Genomic DNA, 20,259 nt, shown 5'->3' on the forward strand with positions numbered 1-20,259 from the left:
CGGTTGCTTCAACTAGGTAGCTTTTTTTTTCACAAGGGTAACAGGAAAAAATGCACCATAAAATGTATTGTGCATTTTCTCCTGAATACGCAGATACCTCATATGTGGTGGAAATCAAATGTTTGGACACACAGCAGTGCTCGGAAGGCAAGGAGCGCCATTTGAATTTTTGAGTGCAAAATTAGCTGCACCTGTTAGCGGACGCCATGTCGGGTTTGAAGACCCCCTGAGGTGCCTAAACAATGGAGCTCCCCCACAAGTGACCCCATTTTGGAAACTAGAGCCCTCAAATAATTGTTCTAGATGTTTAATGAGCACTTTGAACACCTGGGGGCTTCACAGAAGTTTATAGCGTTGAGCCGTGAAAAGAAAAAAATTTATTTTTTTTTTTACAACAAAACGGTTGCTTCAACTAGGTAGCTTTTTTTTTCACAAGGGTAACAGGAAAAAATGCACCATAAAATGTATTGTGCATTTTCTCCTGAATACGCAGATACCTCATATGTGGTGGAAATCAAATGTTTGGACACACAGCAGTGCTCGGAAGGCAACGTTGAGCCGTGAAAAGAAATTTTTTTTTTTTACCACAAAACGGTTGCTTCAACTAGGTAGCTTTTTTTTTCACAAGGGTAACAGGAAAAAATGCACCATAAAACGTATTGTGCAATTTCTCCTGAGTACGCAGATACCTCATATGTGGTGGAAAGTAATTGTTTGAGTGCATGGCGGGGCTCAGAAGAGAAGGAGCGCCATTTGACTTTTCAAACGCACAGACGCAGTGCACTGATCGGCCGCTGCAGGACGCACGGTCGGATGCGATAAAAAAAAGCGTCGGGGATACGTAAAAAAAAAAGTCACGCCAAAAATTGACCATGGATGCAGATACGTTATGTGCATCCCTGATCAGCGCTTGGCGGGATGCACGGACGGATGCGATACAAAAAGCGTCGGGGATACGGAAAAAAGTCACGCCAAAAATTGACCATGGATGCCGATCCGTTATGTGCATCCCTGATCAGCGCTTGGCGGGACGCACGGACGGATGCGATACAAAAAGCGTCGGGAATACGGAAAAAAGTCACGCCAAAAATTGACCATGGATGCCGATCCGTTATGTGCATCCCTGATCAGCGCTTGGCGGGACGCACGGACGGATGCGATACAAAAAGCGTCGGGGACACGGAAAAAAGTCACGCCAAAAATTGACCATGGATGCCGATCCGTTATGTGCATCCCTGATCAGCGCTTGGCGGGACGCACGGACGGATGCAATACAAAAAGCGTCGGGGATACGGAAAAAAGTCACGCCAAAAATTGACCATGGATGCCGATCCGTTATGTGCATCCCTGATCAGCGCTTGGCGGGACGCACGGACGGATGCGATACAAAAAGCGTCGGGAATACGGAAAAAAGTCACGCCAAAAATTGACCATGGATGCCGATCCGTTATGTGCATCCCTGATCAGCGCTTGGCGGGACGCACGGACGGATGCAATACAAAAAGCGTCGGGGATACGGAAAAAAGTCACGCCAAAAATTGACCATGGATGCCGATCCGTTATGTGCATCCCTGATCAGCGCTTGGCGGGACGCACGGACGGATGCAATACAAAAAGCGTCAGGGATACGGAAAAAAGTCACGCCAAAAATTGACCATGGATGCCGATCCGTTATGTGCATCCCTGATCAGCGCTTGGCGGGACGCACGGACGGATGCGATACAAAAAGCGTCGGGAATACGGAAAAAAGTCACGCCAAAAATTGACCATGGATGCCGATCCGTTATCTGCATCCCTGATCAGCGCTTGGCGGGACGCACGGACGGATGCGATACAAAAAGCGTCGGGGATACGGAAAAAAAAGTCACGCCAAAAATTGAGCAGGGATGCCGATCCGTTATCTGCATCCCTGATCAGCGCTTGGCGGGACGGATGAGGTGTAAAAATGGACAGGGGATACGGAAAAAAAAAAAAAAGTTATACTCACAGTACCCAGAGGACTAGCAGTAGGATCACTGACCAGAAGAGCTGCAGAGGAACAGATGGCAGAGAGATGGACAGCTTTACAGGAGCAGCAGGCAGATCAGCAGAATGCCCAGGAAGGACCCAGCGATGGACGCAGATGTGATCAGGCCGGTGAAGACAGGTAAGAGGACGTCGGGGGAGAGCAGAGGGGGAGAGGGGGGGTTGAGAGCAGAGGGGGGGTTGAGAGCAGAGGGGGTTGAGAGCAGAGGGGGTTGAGAGCAGAGGGGGAGGGGGGAGAGCAGAGGGGGAGACCGGAGAGGGAGCTGCAGAAGCAGAATAAAGATAATGGGGGAGGCAGTCAGATCGCGGGGGGAGCAGATCGGGATGTCGGGGGGGTTGGGGGGAGCAGATCGCGGGGGGGGGCATGGCAGGGGCTATCACGGCAGCGCGCAGGGGCACCACGGGAGCGCGCACGGGCTGCAAAGTGAGCACAGTACTCACGTGCAGCAGCAGCAGCGGTGACCTCAGCGACGGCGGCGGCAGCAGCAGCGGTGGCGTGGTACCACAAGTACCAGCCACTGCACGCTGCAGCCATGTTGGGGGAGGGCTCGCAGGCCAGCACAGGTTGGGGAGGGCGGCCACTGGCAGATCAGACCGCCCCACTGCACACTGATTGGAGCGATTGCGCGTCATAGCACGATCGCTCCAATCAGTGCTGCAAGGGCTGGGGGCGGCATGTTTGAGGTCCACCTATGATATGCTGCAGCAGCTGCGGCATCTCATAGCTGGATCTCACAGGATCGCACTAATTCGGCCATTATTTTTGCCGAAATTAGTGCGATCGATGTGGTTGGCGGTTCAGATTTGAACAGCCAATCACATCGATCGTCGATAGGGGGTGGCGATGCCGCCCCCCCTGGGGTCAAGCAAAGGTCCCCTGCTGTAAGAAACTCTCCATCAGTGTCAGAATGCTGTGACACATCTTGTGATGACTGCAGAATTTCCTGACCAGATATCTTTTGCTCATTGCTAATTTTAGACCAATTCACTTAAACTGATTTAACCCCAAACACTAACAGCAACATTAAAAACTCTCCCCAAAAGCAGTACCATTTCCTTACGCCTTCTTACATCTGCAGTCTGGCAGCGGTATTGTGCCCCATCCCCACAGCGGCATTGCCCCTCCTCTCCTCCCACCTTTCCCCCCACTTACAGCGGCATTGCCCCTTCTCTCACCCCTCCCCCACTGACAGTAGCATTGCCCCTCCTCCCACCTTTCCCCCACTAACAGTGCAATTGCCCCTCTTCTCATCCCCACTGACAGCAGCATTGCCCCTCCCGTCACCTTTCCCCCACTTACAGTGGCATTGCCCCTCCTCTCATCCCCAATGACAGCAGCATTGCCCCTCCCTTCACCTTTTCACCACTTACAGTGGCATTGCCCCTCCTCTCATCCCCACTGACAGCAGCATTGCCCCTCCCTTCACCTTTCCCCCACTTACAGTGGCATTGCCCCTCCTCTCATCCCCACTGACAGCAGCATTGCCCCTCCCTTCACCTTTTCACCACTTACAGCAGCATTGCCCCTCCTGTCATCCCCACTGGCAGCAGCATTGCCCCTCCTCTCACCCCTCCCTCACTTACAGGAGGATGGCCTGTTTCCCATTACTACCCCTACGTTTTCCCTCTTCCCACCTCTGTTTCACTATCAGCACAGACTGAATGATGCTGACACAGATGGGACACAAGATGATGCTGGAGATAAGAGAGAGAAGGACAGGCGAGCCCTCCATGCTCTAATATAACCTCCACTGCAATTCATTTTTGTAGCCTCCAACTTCTACCTGTAGGAGACCCTCCCTCAGGGTACAGTAATAATTATGAAAGGGTGCACAGTCAGGTGCTAATGTTTTATTGAATAACCCCCGACCAGTGTTATCCTTTTCCTCAAAGGCAATGGTCTCCAGATCACTAATATTTTTGCTTTCTCATGAGAGAGGTCTAAAAAGTGAAGAGCTAATTTCCTTGCACGAACAAGGAAAAGGATACAAAAACATAGCAAATACATTGTATGTTCCTAGAGATACAATAGGAAGCTGAGTTTGCAAGTTGAAAGTTCAAAGGAACACTGGCTGTGCTCGAGTGACTGTAAAAGACCTGCAATAAAGATAAGTAATGAAACATACACTGAAAAGAACACCCTGCCTCCTGTGAAGCATGGTGGTGGCTTGGCTGTGGTCAGGCTACTTTATTTACTCTAGCACTGGAAACCTGGAGAGCATGGATTCAATCAAGTGTCAGTTATTCCTAGCAGAAAATGTCATGCTTTCCATGAAGAAGCTGAAGCCTGGAATTTTTGGACCTTTTAACAAGACAATGTTCCCAATTCCTAAACATAACACAAAGTCCACCAAGTCTTGTTTAAGAAGAAGATAAACCCAAAGGGAATATCGCCACCAAAAGGGCTGCAGTCACAGTAAAAATTAGTACATATTATAGGTTATATTGATAAATACGAGATCAATTTAATTTGCAACCAATAAATAAGGGGTACTTTGCACGCTGCGACATCGCTAGCATCGGCTAGCGATGCCGAGCGCGATAGTACCCGCCCCCGTCGCACATGCGATATCTTGTGATAGCTGCCATAGTGAACATTATCGCTACGGCAGCTTCACACGCACTTGCCTGCCCTGCGACATCGCTCTGGCCGGCGACCCGCCTCTTTCCTAAGGGGGCGGGTCGTGCGGCGTCACAGCGACGTCACACGGCAGACGGCCAATAGAAGCGGAGGGGCGGAGATGAGCGGGATGTAAACATCCCGCACATCTCCCTCCTTCCGCATTGGCGGTGGAGGCAGGTAAGGAGATGTTCCTCGCTCCTGCGGCTTCACACACAGCGATGTGTGCTGCGGCAGGAACGAGGAACAACATCGTATCTCCTATTGGTGCGACATTATGAAAATGTCCGAAGTTACACAGATCACCGATTTACGACGCTTTTGCGATCGTTTATCGGCGCATCTAAGCTTTACATGTTGCGACGTCATTACCGGTGCTGGATGTGCGTCACTTTCGATTTGACCCCGACGATATCGAAGTAGCGATTTCGCAACGTGCAAAGTACCCCTAACTCTTGCAGGGAAATTGCTGTTTCAGCTACCAACCTACACAGTTGTACTGACCGCTCACAAAGTCCTGGAAGGGGAAAAGCCGTTTTCCTGCATGACTAAAGGCCGCTTTACACGCAGCGACATCGCTAGCGATGTCGCTCGTGAAAGCACCCGCCCCCGTCATTTGTGCGTCATGGGCAAATCGCTGCCCATGGCCCACAATATCGCTAGGACGCGTAACACGCAGTTACCTTCCTAGCGACGTCGCTGTAGCCGGCGAACAACCTTTTTTTTCAGGGGGAGGTTCGTGCGCCTTCACAGCGACATCACACAGCGGCCCGCCAATAAAAACGGAGGGACGGAGAGCAGCCACATTAGCGACACGCCCACCTCGTTGCCGGAGGACGCAGGAACGCTTCTGTTCGTCGTTCCCGAGGTGTCACACATAGCGATGTTTGCTGCCTCAGGAACGACGAACAACCTGCGTCCAGCACCAGCAACAAATTTTTGAAAATGAACGACGTGTCAACGATCAACAATTAGGTGAGTATTTTTGATCGTTAACACTCGCTCATAGGTGTCACACGCAATGACGTCGCTAATGACGCCGGATGTGCGTCATGAATTCCTTGACCCCGACGACATATCGTTAGAGATATCATTGCGTCTAAAGCCCCCTTTAGTGATTGTGCAGAGAAATGGTGGCAGAACTGCAGCAGCGCACGGCACCACGGTATAAGGAGCACTGGTCAATGGAGGGTTTCCAATTAATCTAAGCACCTCCTCCACTTGGTGCTGCCCTCTTATTTTAGGAATGATTTTTTTTCTCCTGTGCCCTTCCATCCTAAGGTTATGCCCCCATAGTAAAAGTGCAGATTTTCCCTTCACCCAACTGCTTGTATCCTCCAGATCTTTATTTTGGGCCTCTGCATTTTCCCCATTTTGACCCTGGCCAAAGGCCCACCATAGAGATCTGGAGGATATGACCAGTTTGGTTAAGGGAAATTTAGCATTTTTATTACCGTCTGGCACCAGTTACTGTGAGGTGGCTGTCACCAATCACTGCAGAGGTGTATCTAGGCTTTTTGTCACCCGGGGCAAGACTTCAGTTTGGTGCCCCCCATATGACTAATTATTAATATGTGATTTGCACACTCACAGTCACGTGATGACGAGCTGCGCTTAATAATTTAATTCTCTCAATTTTCAAAGAGAAATGTGGCGCCCTGGACAAGCCAGGACGTCACAGGTACTGCAACAACACACCCCAAACCCCGGCTAGGCACATCAAAGTCAGACAAAAATCTTTGTTGCCTCCCTCCAGGGGCTGATGTCCACACCAGGGGGTGGAGCCAGGCGGTTGGCCCCACCCACCGAGGAGTTCACTGTCCTGGAGGCGGGAAAAGGAAGGCAGTTTCAGTTAGAGAGTGGAAGAGTGAAGCGGTAGTGGAGCAGACTGACCGTGTCCGGGTGCGTGGCCAGGGCACATTATTATTATTATTATTTATTATTATAGCGCCATTTATTCCTTGGCGCTTTACAAGTGAGAGAGGGTATACGTACAACAATCATTAACAGTACAAGACAGACTGGTATAGGAGGAGAGAGGACCCTGCCCGCGAGGGCTCACAGTCTACAGGGAATGGGTGATGGTACAATAGGTGAGGACAGAGCTGGTTGCGCAGTGGTCTACTGGACTGAGGGCTATTGTAGGTTGTAGGCTTGTTGGAAGAGGTGGGTCTTGAGGTTCCTCTTGAAGCTTTCCACGGTAGTGGAGAGTCTGATGTGCTGAGGTAGAGCGTTCCAGAGTATGGGGGATGCACGGGAGAAATCTTGTACGCGATTGTGAGAAGAGGAGATAAGAGAGGAGCAGAGAAGGAGATCTTGTGAGGATCTGAGGTTGCGTGCAGGTAGGTACCGGGAGACTAGGTCACAGATGTAGGGAGGAGACAGGTTGTGCATGGCTTTGTATGTCATGGTTAATGTTTTGAACTGGAGTTGTTGGGCGATGGGAAGCCAGTGAAGGGATTGGCAGAGTGGCGAGGCTGGGGAGTAGCGAGGGGAGAGGTGGATTAAGCAGGCTGCAGAGTTTAGGATAGATTGGAGGGGTGCAAGAGTGTTGGAAGGGAGGCCAGAGAGCAGGAGGTTGCAGTAGTTGAGGCGGGAGATGATGAGGACATGCACTAATGTTTTTGCTGATTCTTGGTTAAGGAAAGCACGAATCCGGGAGATATTTTTGAGTTGTAATCGGTATGAGTTGAAGAGGGCTTGGATGTGTGGCTTGAACGATAGAGCAAAGTCGAGGGTTACTCCAAGGCAACGAGCTTGTGAGACTGGGGTGAGTGAGCAACCATCACGTTTGATGGAAAGGCTTGTTGGAGGAGATGACTGAGGAGGAGGAAAGACAATGAACTCTGTTTTGTCCATGTTGCATGTTGTAGCTGCAGAAGACCATTGGTTGAGGCCAAAGGAGGAAGCGAGTGTTAGAAGTTTGGAGACAGATGAGTGGGAAGTGTCAATGGGGATGTTGAAATCACCCATGATGATGGTGGGGATGTCGGTGGAAAGGAAGTGTAGTAGCCAGGTGGTGAAATGGTCAAAAAAGGCAGTGGCTGGCCCTGGAGGGCGATAAATGACAGCCAGTTGAAGGTTGGAGGGGGCGTAGATGCGTACGGAGTGCACCTCAAAAGAGGGAAGAGTAACAGAGGGTGGTAGTGGAATTGGTGTAAAGGAGCATTGGTCGGACAGGAGCAAACCAACTCCTCCACCATGCTTGTTACTGGGACGGGGTGTGTGAGAGAGTTGGAGACCGCCATAAGAAAGTGCAGCAGGAGAGGCAGTGTCAGAGGGGGTGAGCCAGGTTTCTGTGATGGCGAGGAAAGAGAGTTTATTAGTGATGAAAAGATCATGAATGTAGGATAGTTTGTTGCAGACAGAGCGAGCGTTCCATAGAGCTCCTGTTAGTGGGACTGGGGGAGCGGGGGCTGGGTGAATGGGTATGAGGTTTGCGAGGTTGCGGAAATTTGTGTTAGGTTGTTTAAGAGGGTTTGAAGTGACAATAGGGATGTGGTGAGGAGGACCAGGATTTGTAGCAATATCCCCAGCAGTGAGGAGAAGCAGTGAGAGTGTTAGTAAGTGGGAGCAGGAGAGGCCGTGAGATGGACATGTGTGTCTGGAGACACTGGGTGAAATGTGGAGGAAAATATGTGAGGGGAAGGTGAGATGGGTGGGGAGGATGGAGGGAGAGATGAATAGTTCATTACTGGCTTTAGGGATCAGAGGGGGCAGTAAAAAGTGAAGTATTATAGGGGTGAAAGTGAATAGAAACACAAACATTGTTTACATTGGCTATGTATGCTGTTACCTTCCGGTCATTTCCGGCCCAATTCTGGCCTAATTCAATGCATCATACTTATATGGTGCAGACTTTTAGTTGCCCCAGTATATACACATACAAGTGCACTCAGCTGTGAAGGGGTGGGGTGCAGGAATAACCCCTTGATCACTCAATCAAAAAAAAACCAGATGCAGCTTCACATAGGCTAAATAAACAAAGGTCATAAAAGGAGGGTGCAAAACAGGGGGAGAAAGATCACAGTGAGATGCTGGAGGATGTCAGGAAGATATTGAAGCAAAGAAAGAACAGGTCAGATATAGTGCAAAAGTAGAGTGCATGAATTGACATACCAGGTATTAGAACACACAGCAGAGCAAAGGGAAGTGGAGATCACATACAGCAAGGTTGGCAGACGGTGGTGACCGTCTGCAGGAGAGGCTGATTGACGTGAACCGTAAGGACCGGGGACGGGCGGTTGCCTGCCGGTACCGGATCGGGGAGCGAAGAGAAGCCAGCACCATTCGGCAGGGCCTACGGACCCCGACCAGGCTTGGAGTCGCCGTAAAACCGGTCAAATCCGTTAGCGAAGAGAACCTCCGGGGTTTCCCAGCAGTCAAGACCCGATTGAAGGCAACAGCTCAAACCGTGAAGGGAAATACAGTCACCGCCAAGGCTACAGTTCCCAGGGCCAGAGCCTGCGGGCAAAAGGGGCTCCCTCAGCATCCTTCCAAGCTGGGGAGCCGGTTACCGGTGGGAAGCCACCAGAACCGAGAACACAACACAGGTGCAGGGAAAGGCAGTCACCGCCAACCTACCAGGAGAAGAACCACCGCAGACGTCTGTGGGACCTGTCCATCCAGCCGTTTGTTTTACCGGAGACTTTGTGTTTATCATTGGCTGAGTGAGTACCACTGTGCCGTGCGGCACCGCGCTGCCCCGGCGACCCTGCACCTCACCAGGTCCTGTAACCTGCCTGCCATCCATCCCTACCCCATCACCGGGCCCCGGGACAACCAACCCCCTACCCACGGAGGGGAGAAATAACAACCAAGCTACTCCTTGTCACCGCTCCCGGGATCCCCGTCTAGAGCAGCGGTGGTGTCACCAATATCACCACAACCGTGGGTGGCGTCACGGACAATAATCAAAAACCTCCACAATCAAAATTACCCTTTTCACTCACGGGCGAGGAACGCCGCTCGAGTCCCCGGGATCTGGCCCACCGCTCGAGCCAACAACCGAGCAGCAGCAGCAGCGGCCGGACCCGAGCAGTGGGAGAGCGCAGCGTCCCCTCCTCCGCCCGCGACACTGCGTAAACGCATGAAATTACGCAACGTGCGCACGAGCCTTTAGTCGGCCCCATACACATATAGAAACGCACATATACTGTACATATTTAATGCAAATTCACAAGAATACATCTAAATAGACAAATCTATACACAGTCATATACACTAAGATATATAGATACACATCATACATGCACATACGGATACATTAGAGGTATTAATATGCGGAAGTCGGCAGCAGCCTCACTCACCTCCCCCGCTTGTCTCCCATCCATCTCCTACTGGAGATGTGGCTGTGCCACGCTTATTTGTGGCCATGGCTAACAGACATGGCCGCACAAAGTGCACACTGACACTGCTATATACATCAAAGGAGAGGCTGGAGACATACAGCAATGGGGTACATACAGCTCCAGAGGGGGGCATACAGCTCTGAGGTTGTATACAGCACTGGAGTGGGGGGACATACAGCTCTTGGGGTATACAACTCTGGGGTGGGGGGAGATACAGCCCTGGGGGGTATACAGCACTGGGATGGGGGGAGATACAGCCCTGGGGTGGTATACTGCACTGGAGTGGGGGGGACAAACAGCTCTGGGGGGTATAGCACACTGGAGTGGGGAGACAGACACGTCTGGGGGGGTATACAGTACTGGGGGGAAGTGGACAGACATTTCTCGGGGTATACAGCACTGGGGTCAGCGGACAGAGTTGTGGGAGTATACACCACTGGGGTGGGGGGGACAGACAGTTCTGGGGTATAGAGCACTGAGGACAGGGGACAGACAGTTCTGGGGGGTATACAGCACTGGGGTCAAGGGACAGACAGTTCTGGGTGTATACAGCACTAGGATGGGGGGACAGACAGTTCTGGGGGTATACAGGACTGGGGTGGTGGGAACAAACCATTCTAGGGGTATACAGCACTGGGGTGATGGGGACAAACAGTTCTGGGGGTATACAGCAATGGGGTGGTGGGATCAAACAGTTCTGGGGGTATACAGCACTGAGGTTGGGACAGATAGTACTAGGGGTATACAGCACTGGGGTGGGGGGACAACATACAGCTCAGCGGGATGTTGATGCTTTGGCTCCTCTCTTTATCTGTGGGTTGAGCCTAGAATGCATGGGCTCCTTCCAGGTAGTGGGCGTGACCAGCTTCATTACAAATTAAGTCATCTGTGGGACGGGAGCGCAGTGCACACTACGTGCTAGCTCTGCCCACAGACGAACTTGGACCCTGCACGCAGCAGAGAAAGCTGCGAGCAGGTGTGGATTTAAGAGCCAGCAAATCAGGAAAGTGCGGCTGCTGGCATCAGCGCTGCGGTCCCCGGAACTCGGTTCGGGGGCCGCAGCATGCATTACCGCCCTTCCTGACAGGTGATGACGTCGTCCCTGGCCGCCTGGGAGACTCAGAATTCTGCATCAGCAGGCCCGACAGCCCCCTGCCAGCCACCCCCTAGATACGCCTCTGGGTTAAATAATGTGACAGTCTTATAGATTCTGGAAGCAACAATATCAAATATGTGTATTTTTTTATTTCCTTTTATTTTTACATAAATATGTGTATTTATTGGAGTTATTTTATTTTACAATTTTGTTATTTATTGTGGGTTTTTTTACTGTATATTTCTACTTAATAGGTGGACTATTTTTTTTACTTTTTTTTTTTTTTACTTAGTCCCTCACTCATATTTCAACTTTTATTTCTCTGATCACTTCTAATGAATTGCAATAAAAATGTACTGCAATGCATTAGAGCTGTCAGGTGGACACTAGCAGAGAAAACCTTTTAGACCATGACCCTGGAATGGTCTAACAGGCCACCATAGCTAGTAGACAAGGAGGTCATTATTTGACATCCAGTTACCATTACTATGGTCGGCAGCGTGCAATTACGTTGTGGAGGTGCCACTCTATCGTTCCATATGCTGCAATCACAATTGATCACAGCATTTAGTGAGTTCAACAGCCAGGGGTGTTGCAGGCACCGGCCTTGTCTGTGACAACCGGAGACCTGCTACCAATTAAGCTGAGCTTCTGGCAGAGAACGCAACTGCCCGTGCCCACGATCAGGGTTCGGACATGCTTCTGGCTTGGAAAGCCACACCATCGGTCAGTTTATGCTGTAGGCCATACACACACACAGTGGCCATGGGATTTTTATAAATCCCATCCACTGTGCTTGTACTGTACAATGCAGCGTTTTAGACGTAGTGAAAACACGCTGCATCCAAAACGCTGCAATCACTGATCATGGGCATGTTCCCATATATGTAACTAGAAGGTGGCCTGATTCTACGCATCGGGTCTTCTAGAATTTACGTATTGTGTAGTTAATGTATGATTTTTGTTCTATATATATATATATATATATATATATATATATATATAGATGTTGTCGTGTGTAGTTACCAAGTGTTTGTGTAGGAGCTGTACATGTTCTGGGTGTTGTCTGGGTGTGGCTGGGGGTGAGAGCGGTGTTGTGTGTGTGTTGCGTGTGTTGCGTTGTTTGTGGAGCGCTGTGTGTCTGTAGCGTTGTGTGTGTATGTGTTGCACGGTTTGTGTGGGTGTGGTGTGTTTTGGGGGGAGGTATGTTTTGTGCAATGTGTGTGTTGCATGATATGTGCGTATATTTATGTATGGCGCGGTGTTTGTGTGTTGGGTGTTGTGTGTGTGCAGCGTTGTCTGTGTGTGTGGGTGTCTGTGTAGGGCGGTGTTTGTGGTTCCCAGTGTGTGTGTGGTGTGTTGTGTGTGTTGGGGGAGGTGTGCACCTCCCATCGTGCTCCATCCGCCATGCTGCGCACCCCCCATCGTGCTCCATCCGCCATGCTGCGCACTCCCAAACGTGCTCCATCCGCCATGCTGCGCACTCCCAAACGTGCTCTATCCGCCATGCTGCGCACTCCCAAACGTGCTCCATCCCCCATGCTGCGCACTCCCAAACGTGCTCCATCCGCCATGCTGCGCACTCCCAAACGTGCTCCATCCGCCATGCTGCGCACTCCCAAACGTGCTCCATCCGCCATGCTGCGCACTCCCAAACATGCTCCATCCGCCATGCTGCGCACTCCCAAACGTGGTCCATCCGCCATGCTGCACACTCCCAAACGTGCTCCATCCCCCATGCTGCGCACTCCTCATCGTGCTCCATCCCCCATGCTGCGCACCCCCCATCGTGCACCATCCCCCATGCTGCACCAGCATCAGCCTCTCTGCCCTCAGCATCAGCCTCTCTCCTCCCAGCATCAGCCTCTCTCCTCCCAGCATCAGCCTCTCTCCTCCCAGCATCAGCCTCTCTCCTCCCAGCATCAGCCTCCCCCAGCATCAGCCTCCCTCTCCCAGCCTGCCCCAGGATCAGCCTCTCTCCTCCCAGCCTCCGTCCTCCCAGCCTTCCCCAGCATCAGCTTTCCCCTCCCAGCCTCCCTCAGCATCAGCCTTCCCCAGCATCAGCCTCTCTCCTCCCAGCCTCAGCCTCTCTCCTTCCAGCCTCCCCCAGCATCAGCCTCTCTCCTTCCAGCCTCCCTCAGCATCAGCCTCCCCTTCCCAGCCTTCCCCAGGATCAGCCTCTCTCCTCTCAGCCTACTTCCTCCCAGCCTCCCCCTCCCAGCCTCCCTCAGCATCAGCCTTCCCCTCCCAGTCTCCCCCAGCATCAGCCTCCCCAAGCATCAGCCTCCACCAGCATCAGCCTCTCTCCTTCCAGCCTCCCCCAGCATCAGCCTCCCCAAGCATCACCCTCCCTCATCCCAGCCTCCCCCAGCATCAGCCTCCCCCAGCATCAGCCTCCCCCAGCATCAGCCTCCCCCTCCCAGCCTCCCCCAGCATCAGCCTCTCTCCTCCCAGCATCAGCCTCTCTCATCCCAGCATCAGCCTCTCTCCTCCCAGCATCAGCCTCTCCTCTCTGTCCCCAGCATCAGCCTCTCTCCTCCCAGCGTTCCCCAGCATCAGCCTCTCTCCTCCCAGCCTCCCCCAGCATCAGCCTCCCCCAGCATCAGCCTCTCTTCTTCCAGCCTCCCCCAGCATCAGCCTCTCTCCTTCCAGCCTCCCCCAGCATCAGCCTCCCTCTCCCAGCCTTCCCCAGGATCAGCCTCTCTCCTCCCAGCCTCCGTCCTCCCAGCCTTCCCCAGCATCAGCTTTCCCCTCCCAGCCTCCCTCAGCATCAGCCTTCCCCAGCATCAGCCTCTCTCCTCCCAGCCTCAGCCTCTCTCCTTCCAGCCTCCCGCAGCATCAGCCTCTCTCCTTCCAGCCTCCCTCAGCATCAGCCTCTCTCTCCCAGCCTTCCCCAGGATCAGCCTCTCTCCTCCCAGCCTCCTTCCTCCCAGCCTTCCCCAGCATCAGCTTTCCCCTCCCAGCCTCCCTCAGCATCAGCCTCTCTCCTCCCAGCCTCAGTCTCTCTCCTTCCAGCCTCCCCCAGCATCAGCCTCTCTCCTTCCAGCCTCCATCAGCATCAGCCTCCCCTTCCCAGCCTTCCCCAGGATCAGCCTCTCTCCTCCCAGCCTCCTTCCTCCCAGCCTCCTCCTCCCAGCCTCCTTCAGCATCAGCCTTCCCCTCCCAGTCTCCCCCAGCATCAGCCTCCCCCTCCCAGCCTTCCCCAAGATCAGCCTCTCTGCTCCCAGCCTCCTCCAGCATGCCGTGCTCCTCTGCCGACACTCACACACACGATCGCATACACTCACACACACCCGATCCCGACACTCACACACACCCGATCCCGACACTCACACACACCCGATCGCGTACACTCACACACACAGACACTGACGATATCGCACATACGCGCTCACATTCACAACATCCGGAGATACCACATGCTTCTGGCCATGTGATCCTCCGTCAGGCCCTGGAAGGTCACAACAGCACAGTATCGAGGCCGAGAAGCAAGCGATATCGCCGGATGCTGTGAGTATGTGGATGCGATGTGTGTGTGAGGTGTGTGTGAGGTGTTTGTGAGAGTGAGTGTGATCTGATGTGTGTGTATGTGTGTGTGTGTGCTGTTATGTGCGTGCGTGTGGATCTTCCGCCGCTGCAGGACCTTGATGTGCTGGTAACTATGCTAGGATGGTTACCAGCGCATCACGTCCCCCACTCGCACGGGAGCCCACACCAGCATACGGCGGCAAGGCCAGCAATGCGAGGGTAAGTGTCGGCTGGGTTGGCGGCGTACGCTGATGTGGGCTCCCGTGGGGGGGGTTGTACAGTACTCACCTGGGAGCCGTGACCGTGTCAGTTCGGGGAATGCGCGGGGGGGGGGGCAGAGCTAACGTCCATTGCGTGAGGGGGGCGGGGCGCGGCGTGGCCGAGTTGCCAATGCCTGCAGGGTGCCGGGGCGAGAGGCCAATCTGTGGGGGGGGCGGAGCCTGGGCGAGCGGCTGGCCAATCCGTGTGGGGGCGCAGCCTGGGCGAGCGGCCAATCGGTGTGGGGGGGCGGGGCCATGGCGAGCCCAGCGGCCAATCAGCTTTGTGTCACCGTAAGGACACAATGTCACCGGAAGGACACAATTTTTAAGCATGACAGACAGACAGACAGACAGAATAAGGCAATTATATATATATAGATAGAGTCTCCTGATGAACCGAATTGGAGAAACACGTTGAGGATTTTTTCTACCTGAAGGAAGCAATTCTGCACCTGGTTCGAATATATGATATCCTAGGATGGATCCTCTTCTCATATCCAGAGACCATCATCAGGTCTCAGGCTTCTATTGGATACCAACATCTAATGAGCTAAGGAGCTAAGTAACCATACAGCTTCTAATAGATTCTTGGGACATAATTCACTATTTTGGACCATATATTGCTTACCCATTCCTGAACTTCCTATAAGGTGTGTGTCAGGGAGGGTTAGCCACAGTTGAATAGGGGTACCAAATACATTTAGAGTTTCCCCGCTGATAGGCAGGGTGAGTTTTTTAGGGATATGTAGGGGTGCAATATTTCCAGTTTCTTATACCTTGTCTACATGTTTTATATTGTGCCGACTGTATTATATTTCTGTTGTATTGGTTATTCTTTTCAGTTGATATTTTCGTGGATTTTAAACAATACTAATAAATAATCATGTTAATGGGAATTATATGTTTATAATAATGAAGCTTTTTCCCATACCTTATTAATTGAAGTGATATACGCTTCATGATGCCTTGCACACAAAGAACTCTGTCAGACCCAGCAAAACAACCTTGCAATTGTTGATATTTTTCATCAATTTTGGGTCTGAAGTCTTCAGACAGTTCTTTTCTCTTTCTGTTTTCCATGCTTAGTGTAGCAAACACAGCCACACAATGCAGATTGTGTCAACTTCTCCCCTTTTTATCTGGTTTCAGGTGTGATTTTGAAATTGCCCCATACCTGTTACTTGCCACAGGCGAGTGTGAATGAGAATCACATGCTGGGAACAAAGTTGTTTACCTACAATTTTGGAAAGGTGCCACCACTTTTATCTGGCCTATATTTGGGGTTGTGTGAAATTATGTCCAATGTGCCTTTTTTCTTCAGATTTTTTTTTTAATGTTTTAATACACACAAATGAAATATACATGTGTATAGCAAATTTTCTGGAAGCAATACTTAATTTTCTGGAGCAATTTAAAAGGGTACTTACACTTTCAGCCATGACTGTAGATCTATCAGAAAAAACAGGAGTAATTTGACCCTTATTCGACAACTGTTTTGAAGCTTTTGTGCCCATAGATTGCTCCTGCACAGTCCTCTGCACTGTAGTTAGTAAGGATTAGACCACTTTTCCAAGGCAATGTACATTCACGCCAAAATTCTGGCATGAAAGTTCTGGAAAGTAGCAAAACTAAGCGCATCTCAGAGTTGCTCTTATCATTTTCATGCCATGTTTTCCCAGCTCCACAAACTGAACAGAGCTGGATGGGGATGCAACGGGATGACACAGCTCATCTAATTCATGACAATGTGCAGCGTTCTGTACACAAGAAATTTCATTCCAGTATCTGAGTAGAGATTTCTGGCGCAGCACATAGAGGTGCATGCCATTTGCCAGACACTTCAGATTCATGAAGAAGGGTCTGACTCCAGCCCGTCCCCTCATCAAGACCGGTGTGAACAACGCTGGTCTTGATTATATGGACACAATATTTTGCATCAGTAATTCACAGTAGGCACCAGGACCAGCAAGGCAAGGTGAAAGTGTGTGTTATATGTTTTCTGTTTCCTCCGTACCAGCTTTTACCTTCCAACTACAGATGTAAAATGATGAGCGAAATACTCAGTGTGTGAATGAGGTTTTATGTTAATACCAAGTAAGCTGCTTGTAATACCATTGTAATATCAATTCTTATTTTGAGCACGAGTGTACAGTTGTGTTGTAATTCTTGTCTCCTCTTCTCCATCTTCATCATCAGAGCAGGGACAACTCCTGGAGCAATCACTGAGTAGGTGAGGGTCCTGTGTAGGTGAGGGTCCTATGTAGGTGAGGGTCCTGTGTAGGTGAGGGTCCCGTGTAGCTGAGGGTCCTGTGTAGCTAAGGGTCCTGTGTAGCTGAGGGTCCTGTGTAGCTGAGGGTCCTGTGTAGCTGAGGGTCCTGTGTAGGTGAGGGTCCTGTGTAGGTGAGGGTCCTGTGTAGGTGAGGGTCCTGTGTGACCGGCAGGTGTCCAACCAAATGACATTGTGATATCTGATGGACCCCAACTCCCAAACACAATGAATCACACAGAGGAATGCAAAATAAATACACAAAGCATTGCAATTAGGTGTCAAACGTTCTCAACTTTATTTAAATTTACATGACACCAAAAATGGCACACCCCCGACTCACGGAGAGTCACCCCCCAGCACTCAGGAGAGGAAAAACCCCCTGTGGAGGAAACCTCTAGGGAACCATGGCTGGAGGATTGCCCTTCCCTTGGGCTTAGAGAGTTAGTGCCGATATATAACAGATGTAACAGCAGTTTACAATTTGTACATTTTACTAAATTTACAGAGAACGACATAATAAATCTAGACTATAAATGTGATAAACTGGATGTGGAGAGATCTGGCTGCGATATCTATCACCACAGGGATTGATGGAATTAATTTGGTTGATCCAATTCCCCAGATTCATGAAGCATTTCTCCCTTACAGATCCAGGTCCGCCTCTCAAGAAGATGGACACTTGGGTAAAAAAATTGTTAGTTACAGATAACTGCTAATCAATTAAATCCCCCCTCCCCCCACGGCACCCATTAAAGTCATAGGTCCGTCCATAAACTCCCAAAGGAGAGCTGCTCTTTGTAGAGGGTAACAGAAGGGGATCCTGTCCCGGGGACCCCCCTCTATTACCTTCATATACCCTGGGGGTGTCTAAATCAGACAACCCCTTTACCTGCTAGAACCTCCAAATTACACCAAGGTCGGCACATTACGTGGGGTGGTCAAGCTCAACGTCCTCAGGCGCATCAGTAATGGCACTGATCATGGCAGCGCAGCCTTCTTTTATGGAATCTTCTTTATGACATATATTTATGACCTCATAACAGTGGCCATGGTTACTACAGGGGCCTATTACTGATGCAGGCCCCAAGTATTAACCCTTGCACAGCTGGAAACTCACTCACTATAGAGGCAATTAAACTGCATTTATTACTAAGAAACAGATTTATCGTTATGGCTTCCCTTAGACACCCCAAGTAGTGGAGCTTATAAGGATTACACATGCAAGTTATTTTAAGAGTAATGTGCACTTTTTGAAGTCTAAAGATACATTGGTACCTTGCTTAACGAGAACAATCCGTTCTGGGACTGTGCTTGTTAATCAAGTTACTCGTTCAGCAGAGCAAGATTTGCCATAGGAACTCATTGCAATGCTGACAATTCGTTCCACAACTAGTTAAATGTCCCATCCTGGTCCCCTATTCTATCATTCCACACATGCACAAACGCACACAAACACGTAAAAACACACGCACATATTATATGCTCACCTTACCTTCCGTTCCATCACCGGTCTCCTGGGACTTGCTGTTCTCCGCTGCGGGCCGTGTATCAGGTAACCATAACGACGAGGGCGGAACTTCCTGCCAGAGCGCTGATGTCAAAGGCAGAGCAGCTTGCCTCTGATTGGCCAGCGAGTTGCCTTTGACAAGCGGTGACAGGAACCAGGAAGTTCCTGCTTCGTTGCTATGGATGCAGATGCCTGGAGTGGAGCGGAGCGGCGCGGCACACTACAGGACCCAGAAGGCCGGCAATGAAACGGAAGGTACAGATATTATATGCTCACCTTACCTTCCGTTCCACCGCAGGCATCATGGTACTTGTAGTTTGCCGCGATGTACCCGGGAACTACAAGAACCATGAGCCCAGCGGTGGAACGGAAGGTAAGGTGAGCATTATACTGTATGTGTGTGTGTTTGTGTGTGTTTGTGCGTACTTGTGTGTGTTTGTGCGGACTGCAAGTGCGGGTCAGTGCAAGGTGGATGGACGGAACTGGAAGTGTGTGAGGTGAGGATTTCGCTCGTACAGCAAAGCTTTCTCGTAAAGCGGGTTACAAATTTACAGAAAGCTTTGCTTGTTAAGCGAAATTCTCGTTAAGTGGGTTACTCGTTAAGCGAGGTTCCACTGTATGTATAATTAGTAGTGTCGCGGGCGGAGGAGGGGACGCCGCGCTCCCCCACTGCTGCTCGGGTCCGGCTGGCACTGCGGCCTGCTGCTGCCGCTGCTCGGTGGCTCGAGCGATGGGCCGGATCCCGGGGACTCGAGCGGCGCTCCTCGCCCGTGAGTGAAAGGGGTTGTTTGGATGTGGGGATTGTTTATTGTCCGTGACGCCACCCACGGTTGTGGTGATTGAATGTACACCACCGCTGCTCTGGCTGGGGATCCCGGGAGTGATGGTGTGGAGCAGCCAGTTGTTGTGTTGCCCCTCCGTGGGTAGGGGTTGGTGATCCCGGGGCCCAGGGAGAAGGTGGGAGATGCAGGGCCTGGTGGGCGCAGGGACGCGGGGGCAGCGCTGTGCCTTGCGGCACTGTGGTACTCACTCAGCCTGAGACGGTGACACAGTTCTCGGTAAACACACGGCTGGAAAGACGGTTCCCACGGACGGCTGCGCTTGCTCTCCCAGTAGGTAACGGTGATGTCCCTTTGTCCTGCACCTAATGTTCTTATTTTGGTATCAATGGGTTCCCACCGGTAACCCGCTCCCCGGCTTGGATATGGGCCGGAGGAGCCCTGCTTTGCCCGCAGACGCTGGCCCCGAGGAACTGGTGCCCTGGCGGTGGCGGTGTTCCTCCTAATGGTCGGACGGTTGTCTTCAATCGGGACTTAGTTGTTTGGAGACAGATGTCCCCTTCACTGACGGATTCGGCAAATTATGGCGACTCCTAGCCTTGCCGGGGTCCGAGAGGCCCCTGCCCTGGTGCTGACTGTCCTTCGTATACTGCTCCAGACCGCCGGGCCACTACCCGTCCGCGGTCCTTCCAGCAACCTCCGAGCAGTCCCCCTCCAGACAATCACCGCTGTTGCTGACCTTGCTGACACCGTCCTGCACTTAGCCGGACCAACTTCAGGCCTTTCTACTCTCACTTTTACTCTTTCCTTCTTTGCTCCACTAC

Source organism: Anomaloglossus baeobatrachus, chromosome 3 (assembly GCF_048569485.1).
Source record: "Anomaloglossus baeobatrachus isolate aAnoBae1 chromosome 3, aAnoBae1.hap1, whole genome shotgun sequence".
Classification (NCBI taxonomy): Eukaryota; Metazoa; Chordata; class Amphibia; order Anura; family Aromobatidae; genus Anomaloglossus; species Anomaloglossus baeobatrachus.